This window comes from Acipenser ruthenus, chromosome 26 (genome assembly GCF_902713425.1).
Source record: "Acipenser ruthenus chromosome 26, fAciRut3.2 maternal haplotype, whole genome shotgun sequence".
NCBI lineage: Eukaryota > Metazoa > Chordata > Actinopteri > Acipenseriformes > Acipenseridae > Acipenser > Acipenser ruthenus.
The window spans coordinates 11,719,531-11,739,800 of NC_081214.1; positions in this window are offsets into that span (position 1 = coordinate 11,719,531).

Genomic DNA, 20,270 nt, shown 5'->3' on the forward strand with positions numbered 1-20,270 from the left:
TCTGGGTGCTTACTACCGTTCAGACTGGCTACACACTGCAGTTCAAGCACGTCCCCTTTTGGGGCGTGACTGCAGCATCAGTGACGGACCCACAGGACGCTGCTGTGGTGTCTCAGGAGGTAGCAAGGCTATTCTTATGGTACAATCCCTCTAGTTGGAGGACAGGTTCTACTCTATGCCCAAGTGGCATGGTGGCCTCAGACCAATCCTCGACCTCTGGCAGCTCAACCTGTTCTGAGCCGAAGGAGGTTTAAAATGTTGATGATGCAACAGCTGTTACAGTCATTGAGGCCAGGCAATTGGTTCACCACGGTGGACCTCAAAGATGCCTATTTCCATATCCCCATAAAAACCGGTGCACTTAAGTACCTGCGGTTCGCCTTTCAGGGAACAGCGTACGAATTCAGGGTCTTGCCGTTTGGCCTTTCTCTAGCTCCCCCCTTTTTTTTAAGTGCAGGGAGGTTATTGTTGCCTCATTGAGACTCATAGGCATCAGAGTACTCAATTACCTGGGCGACTGGTTCATTGTGGTCAGTCTCCAGTGCAGGCAAACACACAGAACTTGTCACCAGCTTTCTTGCTTGCAATCACCACCGCTAAGCGGGTGAGTGAGATGCAGGCATCCTCAATTGCGAAAGCCTGCTTAGTTTTTGCAGAAGCCTGGATAAAGGTTACGCACCATACCAATCCTGCCTTTTTGCCGAAAACTATTTTGGCATTCCATGTCAACCAGTCTGTGGAATTGGAGGCTTTCCATCCACCTCCTTTCCAGTCTGACAGAGAGTGGCATCTCCATATGCTTTGTCCAGTGCAGGCTCTAGCGTATTATGTTGACAGGATGAAAAGTTGGAGGCAGTTCGAACCATTTTTTTGTCTGCTATGGGGCAAAGTCCCATGGTCAAGCCCTGTCTAAGCAGAGGCTATCCAAATGGATAGCACACACAGTCAGAACTGCCTATGAGCGAGCCAACTTGCCCCCTCCAGAAAAGCTCACTGCCCACTCCACCAGGGGCATGGCAACTTCATGGGCAACTTCAAGGACATTTGCAATGCAGCGGTGTGGGCTACTCCCTATACCTTTACTAGGTTCTACTGACTTAATGTCATGGATCCTCAAAACCCTGGTTTTGGAACTAGAGTGTTAAGGGCGGCTTCTCAGCCAACCCTTACAACACAGGCATAGAGGTGAGTTTCTCGCTCAATTTGTTAGCCCTAGCTACTCGTTACTGGGGTTCCAAATGGCCTTGACTTAAGCTCGTAGCATTCTGGTCATGCAGCAATTCTGCCTTTGCGACGGCTTGGGTATATTAGCCCATTCGGTAATGGTTACAGTGAATGCTAGGTTATTATAACCCTGGTTCCCTGAAATAGAAATGTAACCATAAACCTTCAAGGTCACTGCATCCATGATTGCAGCAGGCTTAAAGGAAAAATGACACTAAGATCTGTGCGCGCAGTGCGGGCATGACTGCGTCACAGGCTCGGCTGAGCAGCTTTGTTATATTGTATTCAGGTTTCAGGTCTTTAGGAGGTAAATAACCATTCGGTAATGAGTACTTTTCTATTTCAGGGAACCAGGGTTATGATAATGACCTAACATTCTACAGTCATACCTGTCAACCCTTTTTGAGCCCAGCTTGTATAGTTTTCAAACCCCTAAGGAATGCTTCCAAACCTTAAGGCTCTGACTCGAAAATCATAGTATCAAAAAATATGAAAGAAAAAATACAGAACTTCTCCCAGTTTAGTAATTGAAATCTACTGAAAAAAGCTTTTTCATCATTTGCTGTGTTCATTATTATTAACATTGTTAATATTATAACATAATGTAAAATAATATAACATAACATTATTAACATCTTTAACATTACAACATTATAACCATCATCCATAATGAACATAAGGTTTTGATTTACTCGTAAGAGTTGACAGGTGTGTACAGTACACTGAAGCTTATCAACCACCCCTAACCTGGAATTCCCTGTAGAACTGAACCAAGCACAATGTACAATTAAAATGCTTCAATCCCCTGAGGCCCAGTAGATTTTCACTGGAAGGAATCTGAAAAGCTGCAGTAATTTAGCATCAAGCATCATACATGCATTTTTCAAGCCATGCTCTTCTAAATTGATTCATACTGGAGCAGACTTTACCTTTGGGTGATGGTTAACCGTTAACGTACTGGATCAGGGAAGGGTTCTCACAGCTACACCTGGTCTCCACATGTGTGGCACTGCTTTCACCTGTTTTTGTTAAATATTTACACTTGTTGCCAGTTGCATCGTAAGGTACAGATTAATGGCCTCAAGATTAATAATTTAAACAGTGTTGATTAGTGAAACTGGAAATGAGATAACTTGAAATATCTCACGTTGTTTCTATGATTTCCACCTTTTGATCCAAACAAAACTACCCACATGACTGCCTTACACGGCAGTAGATTTGTTCAGCTTAAGAAGAAGTCCTGTCCACCCAAACTAAGCCTTAAAAGCATGAAATCAAATATTGTTTTGTCTTCCTGTGATGGTACATTTCTTCCTTTCCAACACTACTTGTGACACGTTTTCTCTCAAAACATAAATTAACACAACTTAACAAATGCTGCAGGTCATCATGTCACCCAACCATGCTAGAACCTCACAATTCTACTGCAGATTCAGTTCCTCATTGCTGCAGCAAAACAGTCAAACAGCTGAACACAAGAGAAGGAGAAGGACTGGGTACTAAATGTAAAGCGTTTCATTAGTATCCAGCGAAGATCCACAGCAAATTGAAATGAGGATTATTGGAATGGCTTTGGTATCAATACTTCATTACAGTATGCACAGTTTATTTGAATGGCTTTGATATCAATAATTCTTTATTACAGTATGCACTGTTTTTATTTGAAACATGTTGCTCACTGTGCACACTTCATCTATTTTGTCTGCATGCACAAGTTTATTGTTAATGTCTAATATAATAAGAACAGTTATTATTGGAAAATGCTTTGTCTTCAGCCTTGACAGTGTGTAGAAATGCCTGTAGTTGAGACAGCCTCAGAGGGACATGTGTTCTGTGCTTGTCAGTACATGCAAAGGCACATATTCATGTTGGCAGCATCAATGTTCCAGATAAAGTTGCCTCGATCCAGGTGGAGGAAAGGAAAGAGCCCTTTGAGGGCTGTCTGCAGTTGTCTGCACAGGATTTCTAGGACCCTGCAGATCCACAGAATGCTGATGGTATTAGATTGCTGGTAATTATTCCTGACATTCCACTGGAACTAGTTATGCATGTTTACCCATTTGAATTAGAATTTAAATATGCAAGCTTTTTGTTTGCTTTTGACATGCGCTATTGCAACTATGAACAAACACGAGTGTAACGGACAGTGCTGTGTGACACGCATGTAACAGACAGTGTTGTGTGACACGAGTGTAACAGGCAGTGGTGTGTGACACGCGTGTAACATATTGTGTTGACATGGTAGGGAGGCGAGACACAGGTATTGTGTTGACATGACAGGGAGGCGAGGCACAGGTATTGTGTTGACTTGGCAGGGAGGCGAGGGACAGGTATTGTGTTGACATGACAGGGAGGCGAGGCACAGGTATTGTGTTGACATGGCAGGGAGGCGAGGCACAGGTATTGTGTTGACATGGCAGGGAGGCGAGGCACAGGTATTGTGTTGACATGACAGGGAGGCGAGGCACAGGTATTGTGTTGACATGGCAGGGAGGCGAGGCACAGGTATTGTGTTGACATGGCAGGGAGGCGAGGCACAGGTATTGTGTTGACATGACAGGGAGGTGAGGCACAGGTATTGTGTTGACTTGGCAGGGAGCGAGGCACAGGTATTGTGTTGACATGCTGAGCAGAAACTGGACACAGAACATAAACAACATCAATACTCCGGTCTAATGGATTTAATCAAAAATTTTAAACATAGATATCAAGCAAAATCACAGAAAACATGAACAAAAATACAGATCAAAGAATCATAAGTTTTCAGTATGAAATGTGACACACTGTCAAGCTTTACCACTGAAAGCTTTACAAAGTTAGTATCAGGTGTGACCTCCCTGAGCATTAACACAATCCTGGCAGAGTTGATGTGTAGACCTGATCAGCCTCAGGCTAGACTGCTGTGGGATGGTCCACCACTCTTCCTGTGCAGCTGCAGCCAGCTCATAAAGGTTGGCTGGTCGCGGTTGTCTGCTGTGGATGGCACTGGCGATTTGGTCCCACAGATGTTCTATTGGACTCAGGTCCAGAGAAAAAGCTGGCCATGGCAAGACCTCGACATTGTTTTCTTGAAGTCGTGCAATTGTAATCCTAGCACTGTGTGGTCTTGCATGTCCTGCTGGAAAGACTTTGTCAATGTATCGCTGAGCAGTAAGGTTGCCCTCAGTCTGCACCAAAGGTGTTCTTGTGTTAAAGGAGATGTCTCCTCACATCATCACACTTCCACCATCCCACTGACTTGAACAATGCAACAGTCAGCATAAAGCTCACCACGACATCTCCACACACGTTGTCTTCCGTCAGGTCTGTCACGGGCAAAACGACATTCATCGGTGAATAAAACACTCCACCACTCTCTCTGCCGACACCTCCGATGTTCTCTGGCTCACGGCGATTTCGTCTCTCAGCTGTCAACATGTTACCCCTGAACGGCCTCCGAGCATGCAAATCATTTTCATGCAGATGGCGAGCTACAGTCATTCTGCTGATGCACAGGTCATTTCTTCCTGGAACTTCATGCTGTAGCCACTGCAGTCTGAAAACGATCACGCAGATGGATCACTCGGATGTGACGGTCCTGGGCCGGTGTGGTGACCCTCTGCCTTCCAGGATGTGGCCTGTCCCTCACAGAGCCGGTTTCCTGGTTTCCCTGGACTAGTCTGCTGATTGTTGAAGCAGAACATCTCATTCTCCAGGCAACTTCTCTCACAGAAAGGCCGCCTTCAAGCATGTCGATAGCAACCAGGCGATCTTCATTACTCAAGCAGGGCATGGTCGTATCTTTTGCTGTTCTTGGGTTAATCAAAATGATGTCTTTTTGAATTTAGACAGATTCTTAATCAACTCATTTTGACAATTTTAACTCAACTCAAATACCAAACACTGAGCTCCTGGTGTTTTTATGAAATCACATGACTTGAGCTCAGTATTTTGTTATCCCAAGGCACAATACTACTCAAACAATAAACAAACCTATCTGCTTACTATTTAAAATGTAAATAACATTATGTATGCGCCCAATGAGCTATTGATGTAAAACGTAGACTGTTGCATTTTCATTGTGCATCAGTATTTGTATATGGGGTTCAGTTAATATATTATTATTATTATTATTATTATTATTATTATTATTATTATTATTATTATTATTATTATTATTATTATTACTATTTATTTCTTAGCAGACGCCGCCTTTATCCAGGGCGACTTACAGTTGTTAAAAAATATCACAGTACAAAGTATCACATTATAGAATATCACATTACAGATAAGAGCAGTTATAAAGTACAATAAAATCAGTAGAAAGTAAGATCCGATTTAAATAAGAGCAAAATAAAGAATACAGTAAATGTTATGAGCGTGTAAGAGCGAGTTTGACTAAGAGAGAGCAAATAAGGCCCAACAGGGTGTCTGTATACATTGAATATACAGATGCCTCTGGCGTTGTGCGGCACAAGAAGTCTGTATATTCGACGTTACGGACACCGTCAGGCCTTATTACATTTGTAATCCAGGTCAAACAGTGGATTTAAAAAAAAAAGAAAATGTTAAATGTTGTTTTTTTTTATTAAATATCCTTATATCAAATTTCAGTAAAGGTCTGTGTCGGAGAGAGGTGGATAATGTGCAGAAGTGTCTTTTTGTGTCTTTTGTAGCATTTGCAAACCACTAAAAATACATTATTTGAAGTGACAAAGTTGGGGTGAGTGAGTATAGTTTGTTTATATGTTACGTGTTGTGTGTAAATGTTGGTGTATAGAGATGGCTGCACGGGATATAAATGGGTGTGTGCAGCACAAGTTATTTAAGATGTAATTGTATTTAAGCACGAGGTTGCACGTAATTAATTCACGTGCTGGGATTCAAGTGAATAATTAATTAGTAATTGAATCCCAGCACAACAGTATATATAGATGCACATTTCACTCACTCGGGGTTGGGTGTTCGGTGAGTAGAGAACGGGATTGGAGACGGAGGTAATTGTGAATTATAAAAAGAATAGTTAAAGTATCTGCTCACCGTGTTTGTCTATTTATTTTGGCCTCAAGTGCCGTGCCCTGTGTTTTCTGTTTGTTCAACCTTTTTATTTATTTGTTATTAAACGCTGAGTGCAGCCATTGCACTCAGTTTCACTCATCACCACCGTTTGTCTGTGTGTTTGTTCCGGGTCTGACGTGTCACCACTCAGCCAGCCTTGTGACAACTACTTTTGGGATTTTTGTGCTGGTAATTGGTCGCTCAGTTTCATAGTTACTGTACACCTATAACTGTAAACAAGATGGCTACTGATACTTTAAATTCTGTGAGGCAGCACAGTGATTTAGAATATGTGACAAGGCTCCAACTGTCCGTATCCATCCAATATATGAACAGCTGGAACCCTGCTCGACCAATCACATTGAGTTTTTCATGTTCCATTGCCAGCCCTGGATTATAAATCTCTCTCTCTCTCTCTCTCTCTCTCTCTCTCTCTCTCTCTCTCTCTCTCTCTCTCTCTCTCTCTCTCTCTCTCTCTCTCTCTCTCTCTGTAATATATATTTTTAATTATCAACATTCTTGCATTAGTAAATGTTCTCAGATGAAGGTTTGAGGGTGCAGCCTCTGAGAAATATAATAAACTATTATGCAGAGGCCAGCATTATTTTAATGAGAAGCCTGGTGTGCAATGCTTCTGCTACTCCGTCAGTCCTGCAGTGTTCAAACATGATCTCTCTCATAGCTTCAATTTCACACATGTTACTGAGTATGTTACATCCTAATGAATGATGCACAAGTCAGGGGTTCAGCACAGGCGTGCAGTGTAGAGTGTGTCTGATGCACAAGTCAGGGGTCCAGCACAGGTGTCCAGTGTAGCATGTGTCTGATGCACAAGTCAGAGGCTCAGCACAGGCGTGCAGTGTAGCGTGTGTCTGATGCACAAGTCAGGGGTTCAGCACAGGCGTGCAGTGAACAGTGTGTCTGATGCACAAGTCAGGGGTTCAGCGCAGGCGTGCAGTGAACCATGTGTCTAATGCACAAGTCAGAGGCTCAGCACAGGCGTGCAGTGTAGCGTGTGTCTGATGCACAAGTCAGGGGTTCAGCACAGGCGTGCAGTGAACAGTGTGTCTGATGCACAAGTCAGGGGTTCAGCGCAGGCGTGCAGTGAACCGTGTGTCTGATGCACAAGTCAGGGGTTCAGCACAGGTGTGCAGTGTAGTGTGTGTGTGTGTCTCAGACCTATCACAGCAGTCTGTCAAGGGGAGTAATAGCCAGGATAAGGATCGGGGCTCCGTGGGGAGCAGAAAAAAAGGTTGAAGTTATTATAGAGGCAGGGTTGAACTGTGTTGCTATGGGATACTGATGTGGCAGAAAGGAAGCAGGCTATAGATGTTATTTATCCTCCTCTTCAGCAGGTTCTACCCTGACACTCAGGGAAAATGTTTTTCAGGTCATATTACTATTATGTCCTGGGTCATGTTCTCAAAATATTACTGTGCCAACCTTACAATCCCACACACACACACAATTTACAGCAGCAGGACTTCTGCCCTTACAACAGATATAACTGGAGCGTTCTACTGGCCGTCTGTTTTTTATTTCTCCAAGGATGGTTAAATGTAATTATTTGTTAAATGTTTCTATTAATATTCCTTCATAGAACAAAATGGATTCCTTAATATGCTATGCTAAAGTTGAGCCAACACGCTACCACTACTGCTAATTAAATTAAGTTTTTTTTTTTTTCAACTACATAAGAGCTTTGTTTTTTTGGTTACTCAAAGTTGCGACTATCTGAATCGCTACACTGTAACATGAACTTAATAAAAAAAAGGTGTCCTGTAAAACATGTCTATTCTGAACTTCAAATCAAATCATTTTCAATGAATTTGTTTTTCAACACCCGACAAACACTGGAGCGCATCACGGGTCGTGCACATAGTTCCATGCCCATGTGTATGTTACAGATCACAGCTGAGATGAAAGCAGGAGGAGACGTCACTAAAACTTAATTAATACTGAAGTCTACAGGCTTCCTGAACAGCATGTGAGAGCTGCTGGTAGTGGAACACACAGTATGTATCAATGAGATACATACATCAATGGAAATCGTTACCCCGCTGTACATCGTCTTGAGAAGATTCTCTCTCTATCTATATATATATAGAAAGAGAGATAGATAGATATAGGGAGAGATATATACCAAGCATCAAAAGAAACTTATAATTATTATAACATTTATTTTGGAAAAAAAAGGTATATAAATGATGGACATTGACAACATTTTTTTGGTTTCTTTTTAATCACTCGATCATTCATCCTTGACCATGACACGCTTATAACAACATAAGAATGTTTAAAATGAGAGGAGGCCATTCGGCCCATCTTGCTCATTTGGTTTATGTGGCAAAGTGGTAATTAGTTAAGTGTATAGCAGGTGCAGTGCGGATGCAGTAATCCCAAGAACAAACAGACAACAAAATACGGGTGAAATTGTTGATTTAATGATTATTAATCCAATGGTCTGATGACCAGCCAGCAAATAATAATGAACTGGCAATACACAACAATGTGTATTGCACAGTAGTCAAAAGGGTTGCAGTCCCGTAAATAATAAGCACAGTACGAAACACACACACAATTAGACACACACGATCACAAGTCCAAAGCGAGTGTTCTCAGTGCTTGTGGTGAAGTACAATATAACACGTGCTATATTTGTGAACAAGTGCTGTTGACAATGTTAATCGTGACTGTAGTGCAGTGTTGATCTGGTTTTGTGCTGGCACTTGGCGACAGCTCCAGATTCGTGTTTAGCTGTCTAGTGCTATATAACAAAAACACAGACACTTACTAAACAGACAAAACAAACAAACAAAACACTCACAAATATTTTCCAGTACACTTTCTCTGTGTCTCACACGGTCCTTCCAGTCTCTCAATAAAAACCAAGCGAAGGAAAAGATTTCGATTCTCCTGCCCCTTTATGCAATCATGCATGACCGCTTGGTAAACGATTGCAGCTGACTCTATTGCCTGCAGCTGCTACCTCGTTACCTTCCTGCAACGGAGTCTCGCCGCCTTCCAGGCTTACTGACTTCCCGACCCAGGAAATTAACTGTCAGGCCAGCCCATCCAAAGCCTTTCCCTTTCGCTACTTAGCGCCCTCACAGGTCAGGAGGGAGATTTACAACCAGAACTCATTATAATTCTGTCACAGGTTATTAGTAGCTTATTGATCCCAGAATCTCATCAAGCAGCTTCTTGAAGGATCCCAGGGTGTCAGCTTCAACAATATTACTGGGGAGTTGGTACCAGACCCTCACAATTCTCTGTGTAAAAAAAGTGCCTCCTATTTTTTGTTCTGAATGCCCCTATATCTAATCTCAATTTGTGACCCCTGGTCCTTGTTTCTTTTTTCAGGTCAAAAAAGTCCCCTGGGTCGACATTGTCTATGCCTTTTAGGATTTTGAATGCTTGAATCAGATCACCGCGTAGTCTTCTTTGTTCAAGACTGAACAGATTAAATTCTTTTAGCCTGTCTGCATACGACATGCCTTTTAACCCCGGGATAATTCTGGTTGCTCTTCTTTGCACTCTTTCTAGAGCAGCAATATCCTTTTTGTAACAAGGTGACCAGAACTGAACACAATATTCTAGGTGAGGTCTTACTAATGCATTGTAAAGTTTTAACATTAAGTAAAAGTTTTAAGTAGCATCTGGGGGAAGTGATTAATGTCATTGATTGCTCTTGTGTTCGAATAATGAAGGTGAAACAGAATCAGCAAGTCAATCAGGACATCAAGGTAAAAAGAATAACTTTGTTTAGTAATTAACAGTTTAATTAGGATATTGAATTGGCTCAGAACACGGTCACGTGAAGTAAAATAAAAACCTAAAACTTCAAGCCCCAGTTCTTTCCGTTTCAAAATGCTGTAACTGCGTCTTTCTAGTGCTGAATTTTTCAGAAGTTTTTCTGGCACTTACTGTCTTTACAAGTTTAATAACTTTAATTCTGTCATCTCGGGAGGACCTTTTGTTTCTCCACGTTTTCTCTCTTCCTTTACAAGAGAGCGCCGTTGTTTTATTGATTATGGATAAAAGACTGCTATAGTGGTTACCGTATTCCTTTGAATTTAGGACTTACCATTTAAAACCATATTTTTCTTATACCAATAGCTCCGTGTAAGGGTGCTTAATACAGGTTTGAGTCTGTCACTGGTCCTGTTAGACAGGTGGTCGCTTAATACAGTTCAATAAAAGCACAAATACCATTGGGAGGAATTGAAAGTGGTCACTTAGACCAGGAGGTCACTAAATAAAGGTGGTCACATGAGCAGCTTTGACTGTGTGTGTGTGTGTGTGTGTGTGTGTGTGTATGTGTGTATATATATATATATATATATATATATACAGTGCCTTGCAAAAGTATTCAGACCTCTTACCAATTCTATCATATTACTGAATTACAAATGGTACATTGAAATTTCGTTCTGTTTGATATTTTATTTTAAAACACTGAAACTCCAAATCAATTATTGTAAGGTGACATTGGTTTTATGTTGGGAAATAAGAAAAATAAAACACTGAAATATCTTGCTTGCATAAGTATTCAACCCCTGTGCTGTGGAAGCTCCCAGTTTACACCGATGAAAGAAATTGCCCTAACGAGGACACAATTACCTTACCGTTGGCCTCCACCTGTGAACCATTGAAGTTGCTGTCACATTTTCTGGATAAAAACCCCACTGTTGAAGGATCATTGGTCAGGCTGTGAATCTGAAGGAGAATCAAGACCAAAGAGCATTTTACAGAAGTTAGAGATAAAGTAATACAAATGCATAGATTAGGGAAGGGTACAAAATAATATCCAAGTGTTTGGATATCCCAATGAGTTGGATCAATAATGAGGAAGTGGAAGCTGCCTCACACCACCCAGGCACTGCCAAGAAAAGGTCGTCCCTCAAAACTCAGCGCTCAAACAAGAAGGAGACTTGTGAAAGAAGCCACAGAGAGGCCAACAATCACTTTGAAGGAGCTACAGAGTTCAGTGGCTGGGAGTGGAGTAATGGTGCACCAGTCAACCATATCAAGAGCTCTGCATAACACTGGCCTGTATGGGAGAGTGGCAAGAAAGAAGCCGTTACTCAAAAAGTAACATCTGAAACATGTCTAGAGTTTGCCAGAAAGCATAAGAGTGACCCAGCTGCGATGTGGGAAAAGGTTTTGTGGTCAGATGAGACCAAGATAGAGCTTTTTGGCCAAAACTCAAAGCGCTATGTGTGGCGCAAACCTAACACTGCCTATGCCTCAAGACACACCATCCCTACAGTGAAGTATGGTGGTGGCAGCATCATGCTGTGGGGATGCTTCTTATCAGCAGGTACTGGGCATCTTGTTAAAATTGAAGGAAGAATGGATGGAGCAAAATACAGGGAAATACTGCAAGAGAGCCTGCTTCAGTCCGCTAAAAAACTGAAGCTTGGGAGGAAATTCACCTTTCAGCAGGACAATGATCCCAAGCACAAGGCCAAAGCAACATTGGAGTGGCTCAAGAACAAAAAGGTGAATGTCCTACAGTGGCCCAGTCAAAGTCCTGATCTCAATCCCATTGAGAATATGTGGCACTATTTGAAAATTGCGGTCCACAAGCGTCGTCCAACCAACCTGAACAACCTAGAGCAAATCTGCCAAGAAGAATGGGCCAAAATCACTCTGACACTGTGTGCAAAGCTGGTACATACTTACCCCAAAAGACTTAAAGCTGTTATTGCAGCGAAAGGTGACTCTACCAAATATTAATGTGTGGGGGTTGAATACTTATGCAAGCAAGATATTTCAGTTTTTTATTTTTCTTAAAAATATTTCCCAACATAAAACCAATGTCACCTTACGATAATTGATTTGGAGTTTCAGTGTTTTAAAATAAAATATCAAACAGAACAAATTTCAGTGTACCATTTGTAATTCAGTAATATGAGAGAATTGGTCAGGGGTCTGAATACTTTTGCAAGGCACTGTATGTATATATATATATATACGATACTGCACGCAGGCAATAAAAAGTAAGAGGAGTTTATGTTGACTCAGAAATGTCTTCATCTAGACAATGTGGGGAAGCTATCAAAAAGGCCAACAAGATGCTCGGATATATTGTGAGAAGTGTTGAATCTAAATCAAGGGAACTAATGTTAAAACTTTACAATGCATTAGTAAGACCTCATCTAGAATATTGTGTTCAGTTCTGGTCACCTCGTTACAAAAAGGATATTGCTGCTCTAGAAAGAGTGCAAAGAAGAGCAACCAGAATTTTCCTGGGTTTAAAAGGCATGTCATATGCAGACAGGCTAAAAGGCAGAATGTATATATGAATGTGTGTATCTAAATATATATATATATATATATATATATATATATATATATATATATGAGCATTGGCAGAATTTCACCCCTGTATGTATGTATGTATATGTAAATATATATACAGTATATATATGTGTGTGTATTATTGTATGTATGAGTATATATATATATATATATATATATATATATATATATATATATATATATATATATATATATTTTTTTTTTTTTCTTTATTTACTATTTATTTATCTTTTTTCACTATTATTTCTTTCCTTATATTGGTATTTACTATTACAATTTTTGCATTTTATTCATATCATTTATTAATTTTGTCTTTGTCATTGTCATTGATGCCATCTTTGAATGGAACCCTCAATCTCTCTTTCCTACTTTACTCCAGTAAAAGGCATCACATCGCCTTCTCTTTGTCTATCATCTCTGGACTGATACGGCTCCCATTTCATCTGTCAATGATGTAGAATAAACAAGTGTGCAATTGACATCCCGTGCCTTATAGTAACACCTTGAAAATGCTGCCTTCAGCTGCCAGTTTCTTTTAAAGGAATTTCAAGTAGCACTGACAAAAAGAGCATGTACACTGTGAGGACGAGGCAGAGCTGTGTTATCCACAGTGCAGGGGCTCCCACACTGACAAGTGCATGTACACTGTGAGGGCGAGGCAGAGCTGTGTTATCCACAGTGCAGGGGCTCCCACACTGACAAGTGCATGTACACTGTGAGGACGAGGCAGAGCTGTGTTATCCACAGTGCAGGGGCTCCCACACTGACAAGTGCATGTACACTGTGAGGGCGAGGCAGAGCTGTGTTATCCACAGTGCAGGGGCTCCCACACTGACAAGTGCATGTACACTGTGAGGACGAGGCAGAGCTGTGTTATCCACAGTGCAGGGGCTCCCACACTGACAAGTGTCTGTACACTGCAGGGGCTCCCTGCTCTCTGCCAAGATGCATAGATCCTTTGTGTGCTCCACGGACCACAACCAGCTTGAGACCAAAAGTGTTCATATATTTAACTATAGATTATATCATTAGTGGTATTGTTATTTTGAGGGTTTGGGAATAGAGAACATTTTTTATATGGATCATCAGGGATCAGCAATTACAAATTGTATTGCATCTGTGTTACACAGGGCATGGCCTCTTTGTCATTACACTTGGTGAAAAGCTAGCTGCTCTAGGTATGCAGCTTGCTCACAACGTGCATTAAGTGGTTGTGTTGCTATGCATGCAGTTTGACTGATGCGTTCACAGTTGTGTGCAGTGAGAATGCCTGATACAAGGCTACCCTGTGTAGTTTTCTGATGCTTCATCCAGGATTTTTGCTGAGCTTTTCTGCAGGATGTCTACACCTTATAAACAGAAAACTTTCCCAGTCAGCCAACATGTTTCACCTAACACTGTAATGTTGTTGAAGCTGACACCCTGGGATCCTTCAAGAAGCTGCTTGATGAGATTCTGGGATCAATAAGCTACTAACAACCAAACGAGCAAGATGGGCCGAATGGCCTCCTCTCATTTGTAAACGTTCTTATGTAACCTCCCAGACATTGTGTGAAACATGGTGCCATAGCTGACCAATATTTTTTCATGGTCATCTTCCAAAAATCAATGGAGCAAGATATCTCAGAGTTTCATTCTGTAGATGTGACGTAGTGTACGATTTTCCAATATGCAACCAAGGGGGTGCAAATTAACCCTGCAAAGAAACTAAAAATGAATTAGCTTCCAGCAGGCATGATAGGCTTCAGATTCAATTTGACCTGCTTTCTGAGAAGCTAGTGGTCATGACCTCAGCTGTCATTCTCAGCCGCATGGCCTCCCTCTGTGCTGCACATTCCATATTTAAATAGCCCTGTGTCACTGACATGCACTGAAGAGCTAGCTGTTAGGCGATTGTTCTGAGCACAAATGTGATCCCTTTAAAAATAGATGGAGCGCTTGAGTCCCAAATAGGAGGTACCCTGCAAATCACACCTAAAAAACTGACTCCAATATTTCATACATTATACCTCACAGGAATTCCAATGTATCTGTTTGCATAGAAATCATTCAGGCATCTATCTATCTATCTATCTATCTATCTATCTATCTATCTATCTATCTATCTATCTATCTATCTATCTATCTATCTGTATGTCTGTCTGTCTGTATGTCTGTCTGTCTGTCTCGCTCTCTCTCTCTCTGTTGGTGCTGTCTGTCGCTTTGCATGCTGGGACTGTGTGAGAAAGCTGTGTGTGTGGGGAGTGAGTGGATGTATGAGTAAGTAAGGGGTTTTTGTCCCCAGTCTTTTTTTTCTTTCTTTCTATGGTTGGTTTGTTTGACTGTTACAGCTGATCAAAACATTTTTGGCTAGGGCTCCCGAGTGGCGCATCCAGTAAAAGCACTTGCGTAGAGTGCAGGATGCGCCCTATAGTCTGGACGTCGCAAGTTCGAGTCCAGGCTATTCCTTTGCCGACCGAGGACGAGAGCTCCCAGGGGGCGGCGCTCAATTGGCCGAGCGTCGCCCGGGGGGAGGGAGGGTTAGGTCGGTCAGGGTGTCTTCGGCTCACCGCGCACCAGCGACCCCTGTAGTCTGACCGGGTGCCTGCGGGCTTGCCTGTAAGCTGCACGAGAGCTGCGTTGTCTTCCGACGCTGTAGCTCTTGGGTGGCTGCATGGTGAGTCCGCAGTGTGAAAAAAAGCGGTCGGCTGACTAACTTTATAAAAAAAAAAAACATTTTTGGCTAAATAGAGACGGTCTTATGTCCACGGGAGGGGGAGTCCCGAGAGGGCACGGCTCTGGTTTTGACAATATTACATGCAGAAACGGCATTAAAATCAGAGTTGATGCCATTGTCAGTGTTGAGAAATGTGTAATTGAGCTTGGAAAAGTAGTAGGGTGTAAAAATATAAAATCGGCTTCTCGAATGAATAAGGCAGTGGCTGTGTTTCTGAACAGTGAAGATTTACTTCAGACAGCTGTTCAGGAGGGTTTAGTAATTAATGATATTTTGATTTCTGTTTTGCCTCTCACTGTTCCGGCGAAAAAAGTTACTATTTCAAATGTCCTGCTGTTTATCAAGAATGACGTATTAATCAGAGAGCTGAGCTGCCATGGGCAAATAATGTCGGAGAATACCATGATTCTACTGGGCTGTAAAGCGCAAGAGTTAAAACATGTAGTCTCATTTAGGAGACAGCTGTATATGTTACTAAATTACATCAATATTGAATTAAATATAGCTTTCAGGTTTCGGGTAGAGGACAGTGACTATGTAGTCTTTGCCACCTCTAAGTTAATGTGATGTTTTTCTTGTAATTGGGTAGGGCATTTAGCAAAACATTGTAAACGATCTGGGGAGGGAGTGTTGGCTCTGAACAGGTAGATAAAGGAAATGTTGGGGAGAGGGGTGAGGGAGATATCAACACTCGGGGTCAGTGAGCAGGGGGAGACAGTGACTGTGGTTTCGGGAGAGGGGGTTACTGAAGTAGAGGTAGAATTGATAGACAATGCAGAGTTTAAAATACCTAAGAGAAAGAGATTAAGAAAAACAACACACATTGATAGTTCAGCGAAATGCAGTATGATCTCAGATAAAAGCGCCGATTGTTCTGAGAGAGCAGAGGGAGGCGTGTCAGAAGTGCAGAATGTACAGCACTTCAGAGTGAGGTGAGCACAGCTGAGAGTGAAAATCGCGACAGTGATGTGGCGGGCACTAGTGACACAGACTCCTCGTATAGCTATGAGTTCTCTGTTAGCCAGCAGGTTAGAGGAGGGTACAGCGCTCAGAGCATACAGGAATTTCTAGAAATTATAAAAGGAAAAAGAGGGATTAGTGTGGTAGAACACTTTCCTGATTTGGCGCTGTTTGTAAGATCTGCTCAGCAAGTGATGCGGGACACTATAACACTGGAGCTTGAAAACAAAGAAAAAGAATCTTATTAGTAAAGTTAGAGGTTCATTAAAAAAAAGTAATAATGGTTAAACTAGACTTATTTTTATTATCCTTATTATTTGTTTTTTTTATTTTCTGTGCAATTTCCTGTCTGTCCTTCTCTAACTTAGCAATACATTAAGCTGGGTACTTTAAATGTCAGTGGCAGGGGGGATACAGTAAAGAGGGCAGCTATGTTTGATTATTTATTGCAGAAAAAAGTGAGTGTTGCTTATTTTCAGGAGACACACACTGATATGAATAATCGAGCAGTCTGGTTTAATGAACGGAAGGGGAGCTCATTTTAAGTCATGGAGCTAATTTCAGAGCAGGGGTTGCAATGTTATTTGCACCAGATTTTAAACTTGATTCTTTGTCGACTTCTGAAGTGGTACAGGGAAGATTGTTACAGGTAAAAGCTTGTGTAAAAAACAAAACATTTATATTTATTAATGTGTATGCTCCCAATGATGGACAAGAGAGAGTGGATTTTTTTAAGCCTCTGAATAGTGTGTTGTCGCAGTGTCAGTTGGAAGAGGTTGTTTTTTATTAGCAGGTGATTTTAATTGCACTATTGACTATCAGTCTGATAGGAATGGCTCCAAGCCCCACCCGCAGTCAGTCAGGGAACTGATTTCAGGTTTAACTGCAAATGATCTTGTGGATGTCTGGAGGTCAACACATAATAAAATCAGGCAATACACATGGGTTAAAGGGAGCGCTGGGAGTATTTCTTTAGCCAGGCTGGATAAATGTTCTTAATCACTGTTTAAATCTATTTATTAAGTCAGAGATTATTCCAAATGGATTCTCAGACCACAGTATGGTTCTTTTAGAAATGGTTATTCCACACGTGAAGGTTCATTCTTCTTACTGGCATTTTAATAACAAGTTGCTGCAGGATGACCACTTTTTAAAATGTTTTAGATTCTTTTGGAAAAGGTGGCGAGGACAAAAATTGCTTTTTCTTCGATGAGAAAGTGGTGTGTCAACAGTACACTAAAACATGACACAGAGCACTAGTGTAGCAATGAAAGAGCTGGAAGCAGATATCACTGGTCTACATAGAGCGCTGGAGTCCGGCTACGGCAATAGGCTGTTTGAGGACCTGAAAACAAAGAAAAAAAGATTAGCTGATCTGTTGGACACACAGGTTCAGGGAGCACTGGTAAGGTCAAAATTTCAGAATCTTGCCCAGATGGATGCACCAATGAAATTTTTTTTTTTGCACTTGAAAAGTGAACTGCACAAGGAAAACTGGTGCACTGTCTGCAGACAGCGACGTGTCAACAGTTATATGAGCCTGGGGAGATCCGGAGGCGCGCTGTGGGTTTCTTTTCGGAATTGTTCACGGCGGAGGCGGTGGATGAGTCGGAGGAGATACAGCAATTCCTCCAGGGCTGCCTCAGAAGAATAAAGAGAGAAGCTCGAGGGAGAGCTGACATTGCAGGAACTGTCTGAGGCTCTGGCTGGGCTGAATACTGGAAAGACAGCAGGGATCAATGGCTTAACCATTGAACTTTATAAAACTGTTTGGCCACAGACTGGATGAGATTTGTTTGACCTGTTCCCGGAAAGTATAAAGGAAAATGAACTACCTCTGAGTTGCCATCGAGCAGTGTTGACATTACTGCCAAAAAAAGGAGACTCGTGTAACATTAAGAACTGGCGGCCTATCAGTCTCCTCTGTTCAGAGTACACGATTCTATCTAAGGCCTTGTCAATCCGGTTGTGTTCGGTAATGAATTCTATTGTATAGCCTGAGCAAACGTACCGTGTGTCAAACAGGTCTATTTTTGATCATATATTTTTAGTTAGAGATCTTTTAGAAGCTTCCAGGCTCTTTGGTTTTAATGCAGGGCTTATTTCCATAGATCAGGAAAAAGCATTTGATAGAGTAGACCATAAATATCTATTCAGAGTAGTTAAGGCATTTGGCTTTGGTTCCAGTTTTCAGGGACACATTCAGTTGCTTTATAGTAATGTATTTAGTGTATTAAAACTCAATGGTGTGCTTAGCTCTCTTTTCCAGTGTAGAGGGGTATCTGTCAGGGCTACCCCTTGCCTGGAATGTTATACAGTGTGGAGTAGTGGTTAGGGCTTTGGACTCTTGACCGGAGGGTTGTGGGTTCAATCCCCAGTGGGGGACACTGCTGCTGTACCCTTGAGCAAGGTACTTTACCTAGATTGCTCCAGTAAAAACCCAACTGTATAAATGGGTAATTGTATGTAAAAATAATGTGATATCTTGTAACAATTGTAAGTCGCCCTGGATAAGGGCGTCTGCTAAGAAATAATTAATAATAATAATAATAATACTTGCTTTCTATTGAACCCTTTGTGAACAAATTACATACTTTACTAACTGGCCTGTCTATTCCAGGTGTGTCTATGGAACCTGTAAAAGTGGTGGCTTATGCGGATGATATCACAGTGATTGTGATAAACACTCAGGATGTGCAAGCATTAAAAGATTGCCAATGTGTGTTTGAAAGGGTTTCTTCCTTAAAAGTAAACTGGGCTAAAAGCAATGCTTTTTTAATGGGAGACTGGGAGGGTAGTAGGCCACCAGACCTGTAGTGGAATCGGCGAATTTTTAAACATCTGGGCGTGTTTTTAGGAGGAGAGGGGGTGGCAAAGGAAAACTGGAGTGGGGTTATTGAACAGGTAAAAGGAAGGCTGTTGAGCTGGAGTTGGCTTATTACAAAACTGTCCTTTAGGGGTAGGGTTTTGGTTATTAACAACTTGGTCACTTCAATGTTTGGCACAAGTTCAGGTGTGTAGACCCCCCACCGTCGCTGGTAAAGGAGATCCAAAGACTTGTAGCACAGTTTTTCTGGGACAGTATTCACTGGGTTAGACAGAGTGTGCTGTACCTGCCTGTAGGGGTGGGTGGGCAGGGCTTGGTGGATGTGTGTAGCAGGGTTGCAGTGTTTAAACTGCAATCTCTGCAGAGGCTGCTGTGCGCACCTGAGTCTCTCCCTTGGAGAGCACTGGCTTTTAGTTTCCTTCATAAAGTGGGGAATCTGAACTTTGATAGACAGATGTTTTTAATAAATACTGAAAAGCTCAACCTGGGTTTTATAAAGAGATGCTGATTGCATGGAGGATGTTTAGGGTTTAGCGAGATATGAGTAATGTGGAACTGTATTGGTTACTGGAGGAACCACTGGTATATAATCAGGCTTTAACCTGTCCAATTTTAGAATCTGATAGATTTATTAAACTTTTAATGTCTAGAGGAGTTTGTAAGATGGCTCATCTATTACATTTAGACAGGTGAGTTTGGAAAAGCCCTGAATTCCTGTCGGATCAGTTGGGGGTGAGGTCGTGAGATTCATTGGTGTGTTTTTAATACAGCTGCATGCTGCCCTGTCAGGAGAGGGGCTGGCTGTACTGAAGGAGTTCTTTACAGGTACAGTCAGCCTAGAGTTAGAGCCCCCAGGGTTTGAGATACAGGCTAGACCAGCTGTAGAGCAGAGTCGGGATAGCCCAGGGAATCTTTTACAGTTTGGGGACCGTTACAGAATGCACTTCAGTGAAATTGATAAGAAAGAACTGTATAGACTGTGTGTGAAAATGAAACACTTTAAAAACATTAAGGAACTTTCAGACACATATTGGCTTGAAAAATTAATTGTAGACAAGGCAATTGTTCCAGTCTGGAGGGCTTTGTATAGAAGCGAGTAGGAGACTTACAGTGGAGAGTGTTGCACACCGTTATGGCCACTTGCAATTATCCAACAAGAGGATTCTGATAAGTGTATTT